The sequence below is a fragment of the Bombus pascuorum genome, chromosome 1 (assembly GCF_905332965.1).
Source record: "Bombus pascuorum chromosome 1, iyBomPasc1.1, whole genome shotgun sequence".
NCBI lineage: Eukaryota > Metazoa > Arthropoda > Insecta > Hymenoptera > Apidae > Bombus > Bombus pascuorum.
Window position 1 is genome coordinate 6,931,142 of NC_083488.1, and position 19,414 is coordinate 6,950,555.

The window sequence follows — 19,414 nt, forward strand, 5'->3', positions numbered from 1 at the left end:
CGTCGATACTCGTTAACCGTAACACCACGTGCCTCCATCTTGGATTCGGCTTACTTACTCGCGTTTCCACTTACTTACTTACTTACTTACGCGTCGGGAACACACACGGTACAGCCTTTGCAGCAGTTTATCCGTGGATATCCGTGATATCGACGTGGTCACGGCCATATCGAGACAACGCGGGAAGACGCTGGCTATTATTCGAGAGCGCACGTGCTGGTGAATCTCATTGGGCTGCGGCATAGGCGTCGCGCGGACGTGCTTCACATTCGTGAGGCGCCGTCGTTCGTTAGACTCGACTTCTGCCCGTAATTCACCGGCATGGATTTAAATCGATTCTCTGTATTCGGATTCTGAACTGGATGAGCTCTGTAAAGATTTGCTTCGAAAAGATCGTGGTCCCAGAATAGAAAGGGTTCTTTGTTTCAAATTTTTGTCCGATTCGAGGAATTAGAAGACAAGTCGATGGATTCATAAAGAACGTTACAACATTCCCCTTTCCAAATCGAACAACCGTACGTCTCTAAATATTCCACAAACGACCACTTCACGTATGAAACAAACAAGTTCCGCGTTAACGCTCAACGAGTCCAGTCACATTCCACTCGTCAACCAAAACAAGTTACCTACATGTCACCGTGTGTGCGACTAGCTTACATTTTAACTTTCGATCTTCATCAAGAAAGTACCACAGCTCTATCCATCGACGCATTTTATTCTAAAATATCCCGTGCTTCCGCGATCGATCATTATCGTAATCAAAGAGGAAAAAGAACCGGCTGTTCGTCAGACACGAGACAACGACGAGGATAGTGCTTTCCTCGGCAGCGAGATAACGCTGACTAAATAACGAAAAATGGGGGAATAACGCGCGACGACGTCATTAACTAACGCGTGCATCGCGTCTTAACGAGTCCCACGAAGGTGTATTTAGTACGTTTTATCGGAGCAATACACGCGCACACTCTTTACTTAGTGGTAGATACACACCACACCGTTGCGTACCATTAATCGACGATAAAGCGAGCAACAGGATCGTGGCAATAAAGTGGCCCAAGATACAGCACCGTCGGCGTCCATGTACGCGAAGCGGCAACAAGCCGCGGAAAACAACAAAAAGCCTATCATTATTAACGCGTTAGCATAAATCCCCACTAGAGGGGATGTGGTTCCACGGCGGAGGTGGCAAAAACGATTGTCCACGGGCGTAAACCGCTCCTCTCTAAGGTTGACAATGACCGCCGCCACGAGGTCCGCGTGGAAGCCATAAAGGCTCGTTGAACACGAAGACGTGGCCACCGCGGAAACTACGAAGTTACGATCGGCCGCGGGTTCCCCACCTCTCGCTATCGGTCGGCAGCCTCGTAGAACAGACTTACGATACGTCCCCGGAACTCCAACGAATGCGACAAAAAGAGAACTGGCGAGTAGCACGGCAAAAGCCACGGCCGAGTGAAAAATGGAAGTCGAAGGAAAAACGAGACTGCGCGAACGCGCTTCCTGTTACTTTGTTACACGTCGCTGTCGATCGCCGCGATTTACCCGATAGGCTGCGCCAAATGCTTCGTTTCACTTCTACGAACCAATGTTTCCTTTTCTTTTGTTCTATTTGTTTCCTTTCTTCCGTTCCATAACGATCGACATTGGTAAAACATAAAACTAAATTTTATCGTCGTAGTCTGCCATTACGGGCCTCTGACGACTGACGCTGCATCGATAATTAACAAAAAGCAGCTGTTTAAACATGTATTAGTTTCTAAAATTCGACGATCGTTTCTCGGAACGTACTGCGTCGATGTATGTATGTAGATAAGGAACGATTAGTCATTATCAATAGGCAGGTATTATGTAAATCAACTATAAAACAATCGTCGTTAAACAATCGTAATTAATTGGAAATGTTTATTAATTAGTTCCCTCGGTCACGACCAAAATCGAACGAACATTGAACCTCTTTAGGAAAACGTTGCATCTTTAAAAGAGATACGACACGATAACCTATAGACTTAATTTAGAAACTAAGATACAAATAGATTGCACGATAAACAATCTTCTTTGAATTTTAATCATAAAGTTGTTTATCATAGCGGCGTGGTTCACTTTCAGAGACTAATTACAAAGGTTGAACGAGAATATCTATACCACGTTCAAATTATTGCCTGGCACGTTATAAATTTATTCGCATGCCTAATTCATCTTACAAAAACGACGCAAAAAGGAACGTGCATTCTGCGCTACTACTTAACAAACGGAAATCAAAAGATAGACGTGGCGGCTTGGTTCAAACGACAAAGGAATATGAAGAAACGCCTTCCAAGGACAATTGGAAATTGGCTCTGAGCCGACGACGCTTCGGCAAGTAGTAGCTGATAAACCTAGCCAGACGGAGAGCAGTCACCGTGTCGTATTAGCGTACTCCGGGACAATTTGTAACGCCATCTTGGATCCCATCCGTGCGTAACAATGTAAGCAGAAGCCCGGCACCGGAGAAAATAAATGATTGGCCTGGCCGGCGTAAATCAATCATCGCGAAAGCAGGCGAAGCCGCGGCGCGGCGCGGTGCAACGATGACACGCGTAAACGTTGGCAGCCGCGCGTTACGATACGGACAGCTGGAAGACGGACCTGAAATCGAGTGTTTTACGACGCCAGACCGAAAGACGTGCGAGAAAACCAACCATGATACAGGTATAAATTAAAAGCAAATTGTCTACTTCTACGAAGCGCAAGAACGTCTGCCGGACGAATCCACCGGAGCGCGAGCGTACGCGCGGATCCGCGTGCAAAAATCCTTGAAAATCTGGTTGCGTTCGGTGCACGCTCGTTATTCGACGCGGCTCGTTTAAATACGCGCGACATCTCGTTCCCGTGGTCGCGCGACCGGATTCAAAGAAAACCGACGAAACCGATGTCACGAACAGAGCAACCAGAAGGTCTGCCGAAGGTAGTCCACGACAAGAAATCGTCCGCGGTTCCCGATTGTCCGCTTCACAGGCTGCTCCTTCTTCTTCGCACCGGCGTGTTTAGGAGCTGTTGGAACGCGATCCTCCGGATCCCTTGGTCACCAAGGAAAAAGCATACCGAGCAATTTGTGACGACGCCGAGGTGCCGCCGCCGCGATGTAAGCTCGACACATGGCCATGTGCGTTCATATATATGGACATGTATAGGGACGTATATATCTTTATATACGTGTATAGAAATATATGTCGTCGATGGCGGCTGTGGCGGTATCCGAGCCTGGCAAAAGACCGACGGGGCCCCGGGGATCGCCAGGATTGCTTTCATTAGCTGTAATGCCTAGATAATTCGATAAAACTGAAAAATTCCGATGTCGCGTAAGGCAGTGATGCATGGGTTTCGTGCCGCGTTCGTCGACCCATTTAAGGATAGGGACAGCCGCGCCGATTCCCCTCTTGAATTTGTGTATTTAGACTACCATTACCCGTTTCTTGCGCCAGGCCCGGGATCAACCTGGCCCGAACGGTTTTCTGTCTCTTCGCATTCGTCTCTGAAATACCATACGCTCGTCCCGCGTGTTTCTCTTCTATTGGACACGTGAATTTTATATATCAACATTTATTTATATACAGCAACGTTTATACGTCGTTTTATACTTCTCAAGGAAACAAAATTTGGAAGTATTTGTAACAAAGTCTCGGTTAGTGACGTAAGTTATGTCGAAAATTAATAGATAAACATTGGTAAACCTGTGTAGGATCGTTGGTAAGAAAAAGACAGAAGTAGAAGATACGACATCGGCGATATCGGTGAGTAGCGAAGTGAATCAAGCGTCGTCGTTAGTCGACAAAAACGGCTCGCTCCGCCAGCCGGATACGAAAAACACGATAAATCCTGCGTTACACGTAGGCGTGCCGGCCTTCCGCGGTACCCGCAACACGAGAATCCCGCCACTACTAAATTACGACGACGAGTTGGGCTCTCCTGCTTAAGCAAAGTGCAGGTTGCCTGTTCTACCTTCCTTTCGTCCTTGGCGAGAGGCGCTACACGGGCTTTCGCGCATTTAAAACGGTCACGTTGCCGCCTTACAAAACGTTCTGTCCATCAATAACCCATTGGCTAGTCGTCGGCCAGCGAGAGTGACTCACCGAAACGATCCTCGCACGAACGAAAATATAGCGACCAAGTGGTAACAACTAAATCCATTAATAACGTTCAGCTGATCTTATTGAAGCAATAAGAAGAATTTCTTTATCGAAGTACAAAGTTTCTGTGATAAATAATGGCAGTTGCGCCTTTTTCAATCATCGGTACCATGTTAATAGCAGAAAATTTTAACAATCGTCGATTTAACGTTAATGGTTGTTGAAGATAAATGTATAAATCGCAAACTTAATAACGGTTATGCTTCAGTTGAATTTCATAGAATTTCTAGGACGCTTATGACACGAAACTAGTTGTACGCGCGTAAGAATAATAGCAGAGGTAAGCTGATATTAACATTCAAAATATATTCACACGTATCAAACGGAACATGTACATTCGAGACATCACGCGTGACAATCTTCGTGAAAAGCGCTCCTGGGAATAAAAGTGCAGTTACAACACAATTATACGACAATGCTCCTATTCATCGTTGTTTTGTAAATATATCTAGTCACGATTCGCGAGATAAATCTGGTGTATAGTGTGCGTTATAATCTGTACATGACGCGCAATTATCCCATGTCGCATCGAGTTATCGTGGGAGCAATGTCCATTCGCGAATCCATGCTCTGATAAACGCTCACAAATACCTATCCAGATTGTTAGATTTTCAAAATAAAATTGATAAAGCTAACGTGACATAATAGATACGATATCGTCACAGTTTTATTCTGAAATCCGTCCACGTACTACAAAGTTCTTATCTGATCGATAGAAGCAAACGTGTAATCGAACTGCGTAGCTGATTTAGTTGAAGCATTAAGAGATCATTTTACGACAGCGCATCCTATCTGTATCTTTCTATCAGACCTTGTCTCGCATTTAATGAAAGCCAAATACTCGATGAACATTTGATTATCAATGACGAATAACAATGATCCTGATGCGTCATAATTTGTGTGCATAAAAAAACACCAACAACAAAGTTATCGTCTAAACGCTTTCATCTCGGAGTGCCTTCTGACCGCCACAGATACTTTCACGATAAACGCCAAAGTAGCTGTAATTACAAGAAGGACACATTGTCAAAGTGAAATCGATCGAAAATGGAGCAAAAAGGAGAGATTCGAGAGTGGTCAACCTCAAAATCTGAAACCACGGATTCAAGAGAGCTCTCGCCCCAGTGACTCCACCCCAACATGTAGTTCGCTTTATCTGTGGATCGTTCGAACGTTAATGAAGCGGATCGGCTCGCTCTTAAGCGAGGACTCCAGCACTCGTGGAACGCGTCGTGCGCGACGCTCACTTGCTCGACATTCCATACAAATGTTCCAGTCGATCAGATACTCGTCGCTCTGGCTGATTTCACCTCCTCTTCTCTTGTTTCTTTCTTTCAGTTACTTTTTTTCAGAAAAACAGAAATCGCGATGTTTCTGCAATTTACTCTTTCTAGCGTAAACTAGATCACTAGTGTAAACGATCGATGATCGATTTGTCCGACAACGAGCATCGCGTGTGTCACTGTTGAGGTTGACTGATGGAGCAACGAGTGGATGAATTTGTAATAGAAAAATATATTGAAATAAGTATAGGTATAGCGTATGCTGATTCACATCCTCACTTTTACAGTGTTACAAAAGAAGAAGCTATGACAGGAAGCACGTTCATATATTTATAGCAAAGGACATTACCAAAAAGTCAACCTTGGTGTGTAGCTCTAGCTGAAGGTTGCAAGGAACAGCAATGGAAATCTACTTGTAGCTCTTTGGTTTCTAGACCTTGTAACACAAACCAAAATTTACATTCAAGGGCACGATAATATGGACCTCTCCTTATTTTGAATCTTTTTCACTAAATGCTGTTCTCTTGGTAGCAGCGATCTCCAGGTCACTCATATACAAAAGAAAAGGTGTGGATTTTTTCTTAAAGTAATTACTTCAACAATCACGATCGCAATTCTCGATGGTAACTTTCGAGTTACTGTTTAAAGGTAAATACGAACACGTTTTAGACAATTTCGTTGAAAGAAACGATTCTCGAAGAACGGATGTATTTAAACTTATATCGTTGAATTTACGTCCGCCAACGCTTGATCGTAATATGACGATGATAAAGCGTTCGATTCAGTTAATTAGCGCATCTACTATCACGAAGCTCGTGCGAGAGAGAGTTAACGTGACTCATCCGGAAATGTGCAATGATTTCCTTTTAGTTAGTAGTCGTGTACTGAAACAGATACGACGGAGGAAGCAATGGTAGCACCAGGTGATAAGAATCTAAATGGTAGAATCGAACAAAAGGATTTGCTATATAACGTGATAGAAATGGATTCGGAAGTATGTACGTAATGATACATATATAATTACAGAGACAATTACTGCAAATAATTTTTAAAAGCAATTGTGTTACAAATGTTATGTCATCTATGATTAGTGTCGGTTATCACTCGATACGTAATACCATCGTGCTAACTATTTCGGATCGTCTCACTAACGAAGAATCTCGGGCGCTGTGGCACCCGAGGATATACGACACACTATGGAATAATCGCAGGGTGATGGAACCAATGTCAAACCATCTCGTATTCATGGAATCCACACAGTATAATCCTGAGGCCGTGGAACTTGCCGCAGATCTCCTCGGGGTCGGACGACCACGAACTCCGAACCCGCAGGGTCATGAAAACCACGTTGGATAACCTTGGAATCGTGAGACCTACCAAGAATCGAACAAGGATCACGAGGCCTACCAAGGATTACGTTGGAAAATGGAAACAAGCCACAGAATCGTGGTATCTCGAACTTCGAGGTACAAGATTATGAAATTCACGTAGAATCTCATCGGAATTCTGCAAGCACTTACGGAACCAACCAAATAGCCATTTTCTATCGTTATCCTGTTTCTACGATGTTGACATTTTTCGAACAAACGAACAAATCGCCGGTTAATCGATTCCTGCACGCGAAATTATCCAATAAGGTTACCGACTAAATTGGTACAAATTAGAAGGAACAATTAAAGCTGGTCGCATTGTAATCGACGATTGTCGGGAATGAACGTGAGTGGCCGGCTGGATTAAACGGCTCGATCGCGGATGCTACGCACGCTTCGATCGCGATTCCCACTCGGGCCTTAAATTACTCTCGCGCCTCGGCGACGGGTGCGCCTCTTAAAAGGTTTGTACGGGACATTCGTTTACTTCGAGACGCTTATCGACACGTAAGTACACGCTGTTATGTCCAATACGGTCCCAAAGGAATGCTGATACGAGCGCGATACCGAAGCTCGTTCGACGTACACGAAAAAAACGAAAGAAAGAAAGAAAAAAAGAAAAGAGCGTAGAAAGGATCCAAGAGAAAAAGTACACGTGCAACGAGCGCGTCCGTCGATCGAATTGCTCCGTGCACGCGTGTCGTAAATCGAGCGCCACGCCGAAACTGTTATTATTTCCGAGGCGAGGGATCAACGAGGCTATGTTCAACCGGATCCCCTTATTTCCATACGAAACCATGAGAATTCTGTAACAATCGGCAAATATATCATTACCCTTGACCGACCGCGAAACACTGCCAAAGAGAGGCAGAGAAAAAGAAAGGACGGGGATACCCTTCCAAAGGATCGGGGATTAATTGGAGGGTGTCGATTTTATGGATAGAAGCGGCAACTACTGCTAGCCGGTAATTTCACGAGCGAGCCCGCTCGGTCCAAGGTATACCGCGAAACGGTAGTGGGGCGTGCTATGGGAACCTTAAGTAATTTATAGGATGTTGTAACGGGATTTTTACAACATTGGACATTGCAGCATGGGAACGGTAGACTGGCAAAAAACTGGGGCTACGATATCGAGGCCGTGATTCACCCGCATCGTGGTACGCCCACCACCGCTAGACACCCATTGTCTCCCGTGTTTTAAAAACGTACTCTTGTTTAAGCGAAGAGACCCATCTGTTCCCACCGTAAATCATGCGGATGATCTTAAATGACGGAGCAGGGCAAACGGTGGTTCCACGTGGTACTCTGCTTGTACAGGATTACGACGATTCGTTACGTCACTGTCACGAATTACGCGCTTCTATGCTCGTGCAAAGACGTACGATCGGAACGTTCTATCAACTTTGTCGTAAAATAAAATCTTCATACCGGTTCCTAATTGTGGCTGGTCTAGTCTATATATTTCAAGAAATCACGGACACCGTTAAAACAGCGGAGCACCAGAGAGCAGGTCGTGATAATTATGGCGCGGCTAGAACGAGCTAACGCCACGGTGTCCCGTAGCTTCGAGCAGGATCATAATTATACGCTGGGGACACTGGAAATCTGCTAATCGTCGAGGAAACACGGATGCATGGCCGGAAGACGCAACGGTCGCGCGCGAAAAACGAAGAAAACACACGACCAGAATTCACACTCACGCCGGCTAATGAGCGTCAATAGTCACGCGTCAGTTGTTCCTTTTTTTCTTTCTTCTTTCTTCTCTTGCTCGTTGAACGGGACGCGTTGTGCGCGACCGAGACGCGTCATAATGCCGCGCAGATGAATGACATTAGTTGAAAAAATACGCCTCGTGCCGTGAATGCGAAGAAAAGAACGATAGAGAAAGAGAGAGAGAGAGAGAAATGGGAGAAAAGGCTCGAGTCATCCAAAATCTGGCCCTTTCTCGATTGCCCAATTTCTTAATCGGCTTCTGGGAATCGAGCGTCACGATATCGTTTAACTATAATCGGATTATAGGATAGAAATGACGGCAGGTGAGCAGAAAGGCGGAGGTTAGTCTTCGTAGGAATATAATACTACCTATAATCGAGAAAAGGAGTGGTGTTCCTTTTCGTCTTACTTTCTTCCGTCCGTGCTCCATCCAAACCATCGTTCTTTCGCCTTCTCTCCTGAGTAAATGGCTATACATATTTGGCGATTCGACACGTGCCAAGTTCCGAGGTAAAAGGCAAAAACCAGCTTTCGAGGCATTTGTTTCGACGATAATATGGATACATTCGTTCACGTGGTTCTTGTACGATTGTGCTCCAACGAATCGACATTTTCTTGTATTTTCAAGTACGGGCTGTCTGTAGTGTCTCGATTGAGAAACGTGGAAGTATCGATCTCCGATTCGATACAGAGCGGCCATAAATAATGGCCATTCTTGACGAAATATACCGGCGGTGCTACGATCGTTAACAGAGCCTAAATGGTCGTGAGAACTTTTTAAACTCCATCCGAGCGTGCTACGTAGATTCGCTTCTAAAATAACAGTCGTATAGAATGCAACGGGTTACAAAAGAAGGAGTAAAATAATATATCAGCGAGCAAAGTTCTGAATATTCGCGCGACAAAGTGTCAAAGAACTGCTGTAGGAAAACGACGCTGAAGAATAGCGATCGTTAAATTTTGTAACAAGCATGGCGAACAGTTTTTACGTACGACCGATCGACAAGAAAAGATTTACGATCCTGCTCATTACACGTGGAGGAAAAAGAAAGAAAATACGACGTTGGAAGTCTCTGTCTTGGATGGACGTGTCAGAAGTTAATGAATCATAAAGACGTAAAAGATCGTTCTCGCGGAGATCGCTACAATGCCATTAACACCGCTCGCAATTAATGCACACCGAGCGAGTATCTCGTTGCAACGTTCGACGGCCTCGAAGTATCTTGGAGCGGTTTCTCCTCGTGCCAGAACCACTCCGATCTTTTCCCTTAATTAAAAATAACGATTGCTCGTTCGAGATGCGGTCTCACAGTTGGCGGCGTCGAAACGGGATTGGCACGGGCATAATCATAATTTCCCTTCTTTCCACATTTTTTTCTTTTCCTCTCCTGAGAATCTCGTGGCAACTAGGACACAAGTGGTGGTGCACGGTTCACCGGCGGATGTTCAAGGACGTACCTGTCACCTTCGCTATCTTCGTACTATCGGATCTTGGAGCGTCAGGAAAGGGACGATGAAAGCGAACGTCGGAACAGCGCGAATACACGTGTACGTCGAAGTGACCGAACGAAATTAAGTTTAATCGGCGAAAGATTTACGAAAAAAAAAAAAAAAAAAAAGAAATGGAAGAAATTAACACGCGACATCGTGAATCCTCGAATCACGCGAAAGTCTCGGTTTCTTCTTTCTCCTCGTTGTATTCGTCGGCTCGTAAAGTATCGTTCTCTCCTCGCACTCCCACGCCGCGAATAACTAACTCGACGTATACACGCGCCGGCAAGTGCGGCTATAGCACGATTTATCGAGCTAATTTTGGGACAATGGCGAAGAATCAAGGGAGAACAGCGGGAGGATGAGAAACCGGTGAAAGGAAAAGAGGTTGAGGATGCACAACAGGTTACGTACCGAGTATGGACGGTAGTTAACGGTGCGAATTGCTCGCCATATACGTACGCCTGTCGCGGTTATGTTGGCCCGGCTAATGCCAACCCGGGACCCCCACGTACGGTTTACACAGCCGTAAATATACCAGGGGACTAATGTGGTGCAACTTTACGTCGCGAGTTACACGATCATCCCCCACCGTATCGGTTGCCTACCGTATACCCGTATGCGGGTTACACACCGAGTTGGAAAGGGTCTCGTGTACACCGGATCAATTAGGAATTTAAATTTGCCGCTCGAATCGTCCGCGTTTGGACATCAAAGGAATTTTTCAAGTGGGAATTACACGAACGCGAGCGACCGTTTCCAAAGGTTACCGTGAAACCGACGCCAAGCCAAAGCCAGATCCGTACCCGAGTTCGCACGAACGTCGCGTTCCTTGAATTTTTATTATAACGACGGATATTTTGCAATCTAAACTCGGTCTCACCGCTCCAGGCGAGTCTAAAGAACGGCGGCCCTCTTCGAAAAGAAGTTGTATTATTTGTTTTCTTCGACGGAAGGTCACGGAAAACCTGTCGCGATACAATTTCTCGATTCGATCGGGAATGATCTAACGCGACAAAGAGACTGACCTTCGTCCGTACATCTACCACACGTACGCACGTACAGTACGTCGATTCTACACACTAGCAAATATACTTCCGCGTTACGAATGAACTCGCGTTTCTGGAATTCCAGCCTCGATACGTGTCCATTTGACTAAATCCACGATCCACTCAATTATTGTTATTTATCCGAGTAGGAATGGCCGTTAATGGCCGACCTTATTCCCGTTCGTAGCCGGTAGTTCGTGCATTTGCATGCAATTTACTTAAATCAGCGGTAGAGCCGTGCCCGACAACGCCACGTTCACCGGTCGCATAAACCACGACGGAACCATTCTGACTTCTTCGAAGGTGTAGGTTGCTGTATCGAATGTCTGACTGCTGCCGTAGTTGCTGCTGCACCGTGGCTTGGGGTCTGCACGGTGACAGGATCGGTCAGATCTCGTACCGATACGGTGGTACTCTCGTTTCAAAGCAATTACGCATAAATTTTCATGCCATGGCTACGACCTTTCCACTGTGCCGGAGTTAACAACTACGAGTGATCTTGCGCTGACTCGCCTCTATATCATTCGCGGTGAAAGATAAAAATCACGCGTTAAGATAGCTGGCAAATACGTTAATAATTATTTCGTTCATTTTTCTACTCCGATTTATCTCTAGCTAATCGCTCACCAACGATCCAACGATCTTCTACCAGCACGTTGTGAACGCAGCGCAACGATCCAGCGACGATGTCGTTTCGTAATAAATTTGTAACAAAATCGATGCGAATCGATAGATCCTTTGATTAGAAATCGAACATCGTGGGATTCGGTGACAGAGTCGCGAGAAATTCCATCACGTTCGTGACTCTTGTGCCGTGGCTCGAGGCTGCAAGTTATTCCTCAACTTGCACAATCCATTCAGGAATTTGCACGTCATAGATTGACCATCTTCGGTTAAATTAACACTGGCTTGGAAGAATCGATGGTCTTCGGTATCGCGTGAAAGTGCCATAAGTTACTCCTCGAGTAAGTCACGTTCCACTGACCCTGGAAGCTTGATGAACACGTCTTTCAACGGTTTTACCAAAAGAGGACTGTGTAGACGTAGTCCATATCCATCGATCGCCCGACTCGTCTTTTTTAGGCACCTCTTTAGGTACTTTGTATCCATGTATAACGTTAATCCTTGTTTGATGAGATCGCAAAATCGGGATAAAAATCCGTTCTTTTTTTAAACACCTTGTATATCTACCTTAGCAGAAATTATGAATTATAATTAATAGCATAAACGTTTATATAACAAGTTATGGAAGTACAAGAGTTCGATACATAAAATAATTTTTTCTTGGATCAACCGATGACTTATACAACGTTAGGTCATCAAGGATTAATCTCAGCCTAAAACCACGTCGAAAACCATCATTCGCAAATAATCAAACACCTGCGAATGGACGAGCCAATGCCACAGTGGATGGATCGTTCGTCAAACGTTTCGCATAGGAAGAAGACATTGTCCGTGGGTTAATCCTGCGGTCGCGTCATTCTTGTGCAAGTCACTGATAGGTTACGGCTGATTGCAGTAATCTTCGCGTCGATGTTCCGTAAAAAAAAATCTTGGAAATCCTAGCGCGAGCGTGAGGCATTACTAAATAACGGTACGCCTAAGTACGGGCTTTAATGCACAGGAGAAAATATAATCGCTCGAAGCTTCGAGGTCGACACCGGAGAAACGCGTGTCTCGTGTGTGGCCCAGAAATACGTCTTCCCTCTATTCACGTCCACTTAAATTCGTGCTGATAAAATGAAACTGCCAGCAACGAGCCGGTTAGACACGCGAAAACAAATGTATATTGATTCTTAAGGAATCGATCGTTGTCGCCTTAAACGTTGGAAAGTCGATTAGAATATCAGAAGGGAGACACGCGAACGATAGACTACCGATTCGGTCATATCTGGTACGTGATAGCGAGTAGCCAGATACCTGGCATCAAAGAGATAGTAAACATTGCGGTTCTGAGTCTTGTTTGGTCGAGTGTGACAAGCTAATGGTGTCCTTGCTCCATCGAGTCCCCGATTGAAAATACCGCGGTAATGTCTACCAAATCGGACCAAAGTGAGCGGATAGTGTACGGTTAGTCCCAGATGCAAGTGACACGCGGCCGATTGCCAAGCAAGAGGAGAAGGCGAATGTCGAAGGGGAGGTGTTGGCTTTCGAACCGAAGCACGTGAACGTTCTACTAGCGTATCAAAGGAAGCTAGAATATTTATCTGGTTTATCTTTGCTGCTAATTGCCGACGATGAAGTGCTATCGTGTGTGAAATTTCACGGAAAACCTTCTTTCGTTAGTTAAAGGCGAAACTATCGGAAATGGAAGAGGCATAAACGTAATAAGAATCTGTTTAAGCGCCTGCACTTATGATATCGAGCTCACGATGGATCATCGCGCGAACAGTAGCACGACGCTGACTTGTGCTCTCGCTAACGAGCTAAACTCGTGACACAACCTTGATTCAGTCAGCCAGGAAATATCGTGCGCTTCCTGCGTTGATAGCGATGGCATTACAGCTACGTTCAAAAGCCACCTACGAACCTAAACGGTTAGTCACTGACCCATTTACATAATTGCTATCTTAAGTTAAATCTACTTTTCTTCTAGTTTTCCTTCCCGAGCTCGGACTTTAGTTTCATTAGAAATTAGCGAAGTAGTGATTTAATCGGAGACACATTCCCCTGAACTTCTACCACATACTTTGCGCGAAACGATTCACTCGCTCAGTTCCAATACATAAGCAACGATCACGCTTCAAATCCAAGTCACGCCCACCGTATGTGTAATTAGTTCGTTCGCACAGGGAATATGATGTAAGTTAATTATCCTGCTGGTTTCTTTTGCTTCCGTCACGCCTCTTACGTCGTACAGCAAAGATTGTGCGGCCATGATATTCCCGTTAAAAAATATTTACCAAGGAAGATAAAATCGAGCGAAAGAAGATTCTCACCGTAGTTGCCAGTTTAAGGTTCGCGCGTATTTTACGCAACCATTCAAGAGGCATAATATGCATCACTGATTGGCATCGCGCCTTGTACCCTCGACAAACATTCCTACGACACGTCCTCGCCACAGTGGGGTTTCGTACGGAACTGACGACTTTGTTAGCGTAGCCTGATGTAGATAGAGCACCGCCCTGTTACGCTGTTGACCATTTGAATGGTAGAACCTAGTCGGCTGTAGGTTACCGTGCTATCGATGCCGGTGTACAACGTCGAGGTAGGCAGCGCAAGCGCCAAGAAGTCTCCGGGCTTTCCGTGAAACACCTTCGCGAAACGTACGACGTTACTTGAGAAACAGGCTGCCGCTAGTGCCTCGATACTCGAGGATGTACCAGGAGCGAGTACCAGAAGATGTACGACGAGGATTCGGTTCTAAGGTAGACGTAAACACAGAGGGTGTTAACGCGCGACACTGAATTTTAGTAGCTGCCAAGAATTCTACCTGCAGCCTGTCGCCAGAAAAAATTACACCACGTCGTTCTGTTTAAGCGATCTTATCGACAAGTGTCTCGGTACCGTCACAACGCCTACGGTTTGTCTAAGTTTACCGACTCTATATAAAGCGAATTCGCTTTCTCAGTCGTTAATAACTGTAACATAGATTAGTTGGATTAATTATCAGAAAATTTTGTGTCAAGCATGATCTTTTTTAAGAAAATCTCTTTGAAGGATTTTTCATTGACATACTCGGACTATGAAATAAGAGGATCGCTATCTCCTGATAAGGATCAACGGTGGTGTTCGATGAAGTATTTCCAAAATTGGAACGCGAAGTTGCAGCGCAGGAGAAGTCGAAGACAGCGTCCGACAACCGTAATTTACATCGACCACCATATTTGATCGCAAGATTAAACGCGGCAATGAAACGAAGGAATACCCGAGATGTTCGCAAGGCAGGTGAAACGTCTACGATCGAGCACGAACACACGGGACGCCAAGGTGCGGCATTCTCGATCGATTCTCGATGCACCTTACGACCTCTGCCCGACGCATATGCCGTACGCAACGTTGTACAAAGTACCTTCCAAATTATATAGTCGTTCGAGGCTAATCGGTGGTGTCACCCTCTCGTACGTGGAAGCTTCGTAGTTCAGCACCGAGTCCTTCATAGCTGCCACTCTCTGATCTTTGATACGCGAGAAGGAATGTTAAAAATTTAAATATCGCGTGATAGATAATTAATAATAAAATAACATAGTATTTACAAGATGTATAGTTTGGCTTAAAAGGGGCGCTGGGAAACTTTGAAATGCCTCCACTGTCGCTTAAAAACCGCTTCATTTTGCCTCGATGAAATCTTTTCCCGTCTTCCACGACTTTGAAACTGTATACTTTGAACCTTTGTTCAGTTGCAAAGAAACCTAACTGCGTATAACTAGCTACTGCGTGTATGTCGAGACTTCCAGTAAAGAAAAAAAGAACGAATGATTACATCGGGATGAATATACGTAATTTCAATAACTTTCTATGGTTATGCCGTAAATATACAAACGTCTTGCGTTTTCTTCATTCGAGAATTCATGTTTGACGAGTAGATACGATGAAAAATTCCTGCGAAGCTATCGATAGCTCGATTCCTGCTGTTTTCCTGGAAAAGGATTGCAACGAAGAGTCCGCCTTGCACAATTAACTGCTGATTAATAGTTACAAGCTTTTTCTGCGACATTTACGATTATAATCCCAATAGCGGCGTTGCGCGCGGCCAATTGGACAACACAGACCCATTCACTTTGATTGGTAATCATCGGGGACAATGAGGCGTAAACTTAATTGTAGGAAAAAGAGGCTCGACGTGCTAGATGCGCTGTGCGAATGTGTGCACGAGAGAGGCTGTCGTCCGTGTGAAAAGCCACGCGAAGGAACTTCGCGTCGAGGAATAATTACCGTTTCATTCATCGATCATTAAGGGACATATTATCGAATTGTGCGTACGTCGGCCATTGACGAATATCCGGTAAGTCGAGCGCAACCCTGTCGAGGAATTACGTTGTGTCGGTTGGCTGGCGGCCGCTGTACAACTGTCAGGTGCGAATAAAACCGATAACCACTTCCGGCTTACAAGTTTCAATCACGGATAAAAAATTGAAGAAATCTTCTAGCCAACGTGGTGTTTGTCTTGGTGGTCGTAAATAATATTTACTCGAAACCAACGTCACGCTTTTTTAGATATCGTGCGAGATTACCGCCACGTAACTATAATAGCGTTTAATGCACTTTAACGATTGGTTTAACGATTAAGCGTAGAGAATCGCGTACCATCGCGCGAACTGATGAAGATACCCTCGATCGACCATTAAGACGTTTTCCGTTTCAGACGACGCCACGTTGACAATCTTGGTCGTTGATCGAAAAAAAATGTACTTGTCGCGACGGGTAGTCCGTTTTCATCCGGTTTCTTCTGCGGTCGGCGTTTTCGCAGCGCTTCCTTCAACGAAGCGTAATCGTCGAGACGAACCTGCCTGGATACACGTAGCGTCTAAGCCGAGACTCGTCTGGTCGGGAAGAACGAGCGAGAACCAAGTTTTTCTAGCTAATTTGAGTAACTAGCGGATACCGGGAAACAAAGAGAGACTGGACGAGAAGAAATCTTGATGAGCGGGCGTGGCAGCCGTGCTGCCGCACAATTTTATAAAGATCCGCTCGGCTGCTGTGCCGTCTACAAAGAACGGCCAGCGTTAAGGAAACCGCGTGAATCGGTGGACTCGCCTAAGCTTCGAGGAAACGGGTTGATGAATCCGATCCATTTTTAACGAAATCTTGGTAAAAAGGTTAAACGGCGTCCATGCCGTGCACGGTCGACGGCAAAATTAAATTAATTATAAATCGTGGATGCACCATGAAATTCCACCGACCGTTTCTTACCGCGGTTCGCTTCACCGCCTATGAGAATTTACCGAGACGTTCGAGCGTTCCTTGGTCAAAGATCGTATATTCCCCCATGCCCTGTTTCAATAGGCAACACGCGGCACGTAATTCGCGTATCCCACGAATTTCACCTCTTCTTCTATTTCTATGTTAATTCGATCGAAGAAGAAAGGAATTAGCGATTCTGAAAACGCCATAAGGGCGACGAACTTCTCGGAACCATCGTTCACACGCTCGTTCTCGGCCTTTTTGCCCGATTGAATTTAACGATTCTGGATTACCGATGCTGAGCTTGGTCCCAAGGCGGTTCGTCGAATGGAATTCTCGTGCAATCGGGTCGCGATTCTGCCACGAAGGACGATGGATCGCGACAGAGAGAGAAAGAGAGAGACAGAGGGGGAAGGGGGTCAGAGCGGGAGAGAAGGGCCGAGATGAAGCTCGCACAGTCTCATTACTCTCGCAAGCCGAGCTTATTACTTCGCGAACCGCAAAGAGGGCAAAGCAGCAAAGTGGATATCTCTCGAGGATACACGTTCGCGTACACGCATTAGTCAAACAGATATTAGGTAGAGGCCCGCTGGGTGGACAAGCTGTTAGACGAATAATACATCATATTGTTGAGAAACGTGCCATTCATTACGACAATGTATCCCTAATGATTGATTAACAACTTTGGCGTACCACTGTAACGCTACAAGTTACTAAATTGTAATTGCAACGTGTATTTTAGATGATGCTTATGTAAACGATGAGCGAAGACAGAGATGAACGAAAGAATCTTCCTCTTTCGTTGGATATGAATGTGACTGTTAATCACAAATTTAATTGAAAATATAGTTGGCACTATTAACGGGAATCTCATATGTTTCCATCGATAATAAATGTCCGGAACTATTTTATCATAATGAAATGCGTTTCTTCATCGATGATTACTACACGGGCTACGAGACTCAAACATAATAACAACTTCCTTTACAATTTTCAATCGTGTCGTCCTCGAAAGCAGCAACATTACCATCGTACAAAGGGGGATTAAGATTTCACCGTGATGGAGGGCAAAAATCGAAGCTTCTTCTCGATCGTGTTCCGTTATTATTAATCGAGTTTATTACGGCGGCTCCACATCAAACGTTGCACCGCAAAAGTGCGGATAAAAGCACACCTGCTTCTACAGTTCGCACCGTCGCGTCGAGCTCTTACACACACCGTATACACCGACACTCTAATTGCGTTCTCGAGTTCCTGGCACGACTTCCCGAAGATGTAGCGCGTCGCTAGAGCCTGTTTACCCTAGACCATGCAGAAGGGTTACAGCCAGCGACGTTAATTTGCCGACAATAAATGTAACGCGTGCTCTCAAATGAATTTTCTCCGTACTCGGTTTCTGATCGGCTAGATAAATATTTGAGCTGACAGTTGATCCTTTCCGTTGATAATACGATTCCGCGAGAAATACGATACATCTTTTTAAATTTAATTTAATACATTCAGCTGTCGACAGATCACAGACACGCAATTTTTTCAAGATGCAGAAATAAAAATAGTATCGACATCTTCTCAAACTTTTATACGTGTAAAACGAGCTATTCACTTGCGAGTTATGTGGACGTGTTAGACAGTACTGTTATTCAAATTGACGCGTATCGACGCACGCGAATGTCCGTGCTCGTTGGTTTGGACGCTTAAAAGCAAGCACTCGTCGTGAAGGAGCGTACAGGTGAAACGATCTTCCCGCACGCTCCTTGGTTCCCGCGAACGCCTACAAGAAACAGTTTCACCGTATTATTAATACACATATATATATCAAGGAAACGCGCCTAAGTACCCGCACTTAATTACTTACTGCCAGAACTGCCAGCTACCGCGACATGGCCAGAATGAACGATAGTTTCAAGTTGCCAAGTTGTCTTTCGTTCGATTCTCATCGAGCGAGAACAACGCCAAGAACGAGAGTATAAACTCGAACGACCGCGACGCAGTACCCTTCGTACGACGAGTCTCCAAAGAAATAAAAGGCAGAAGTAACGCGTCCAACACGTGCAATTATATTTATACCGTGTATCTGTCAAACCGACCGCCCCTTTAACGCGTATTTCTTAACGCGTAACGACCGTCTTAAATAAACGTTAATTGTTTCCATATAAATTCGCAAATTGATACGTGTCACCGGAAGATAAAAAGATATGAAAGGGAATATATGATGGAACGATTTCACGGATCCAGTGAACGCCGACAGATTCATAGTACGATGCGAATCATCGTTTCCGAGAAGGGAAAGTTTGTCGGCACGGGATATCGATTTTATCGAAAACCGGCTCTAAAGATCGAAGACGTGCGATAGATCGTACGCGTAAGCCACGATCGATATACAAATTACTCGTCGACAGATTCACAAACGATTTCTAAAACCGATAGGCGATACATTTATAAACCGTTTACCGGGACGTATCGACAACGGGCCGCAAATGGACGCGTATTTATACTTT

At 45.0% G+C, this 19,414-nt stretch overlaps 1 protein-coding gene across 2 annotated transcripts in view; it reads right to left on the minus strand.

Annotated features, from left to right (window-relative positions):
- Window positions 1-19,414, minus strand: part of LOC132916107 (Krueppel-like factor 6) — a 256,545-nt gene that overhangs the window by 225,046 nt on the left and 12,085 nt on the right. The window lies entirely within an intron of this gene.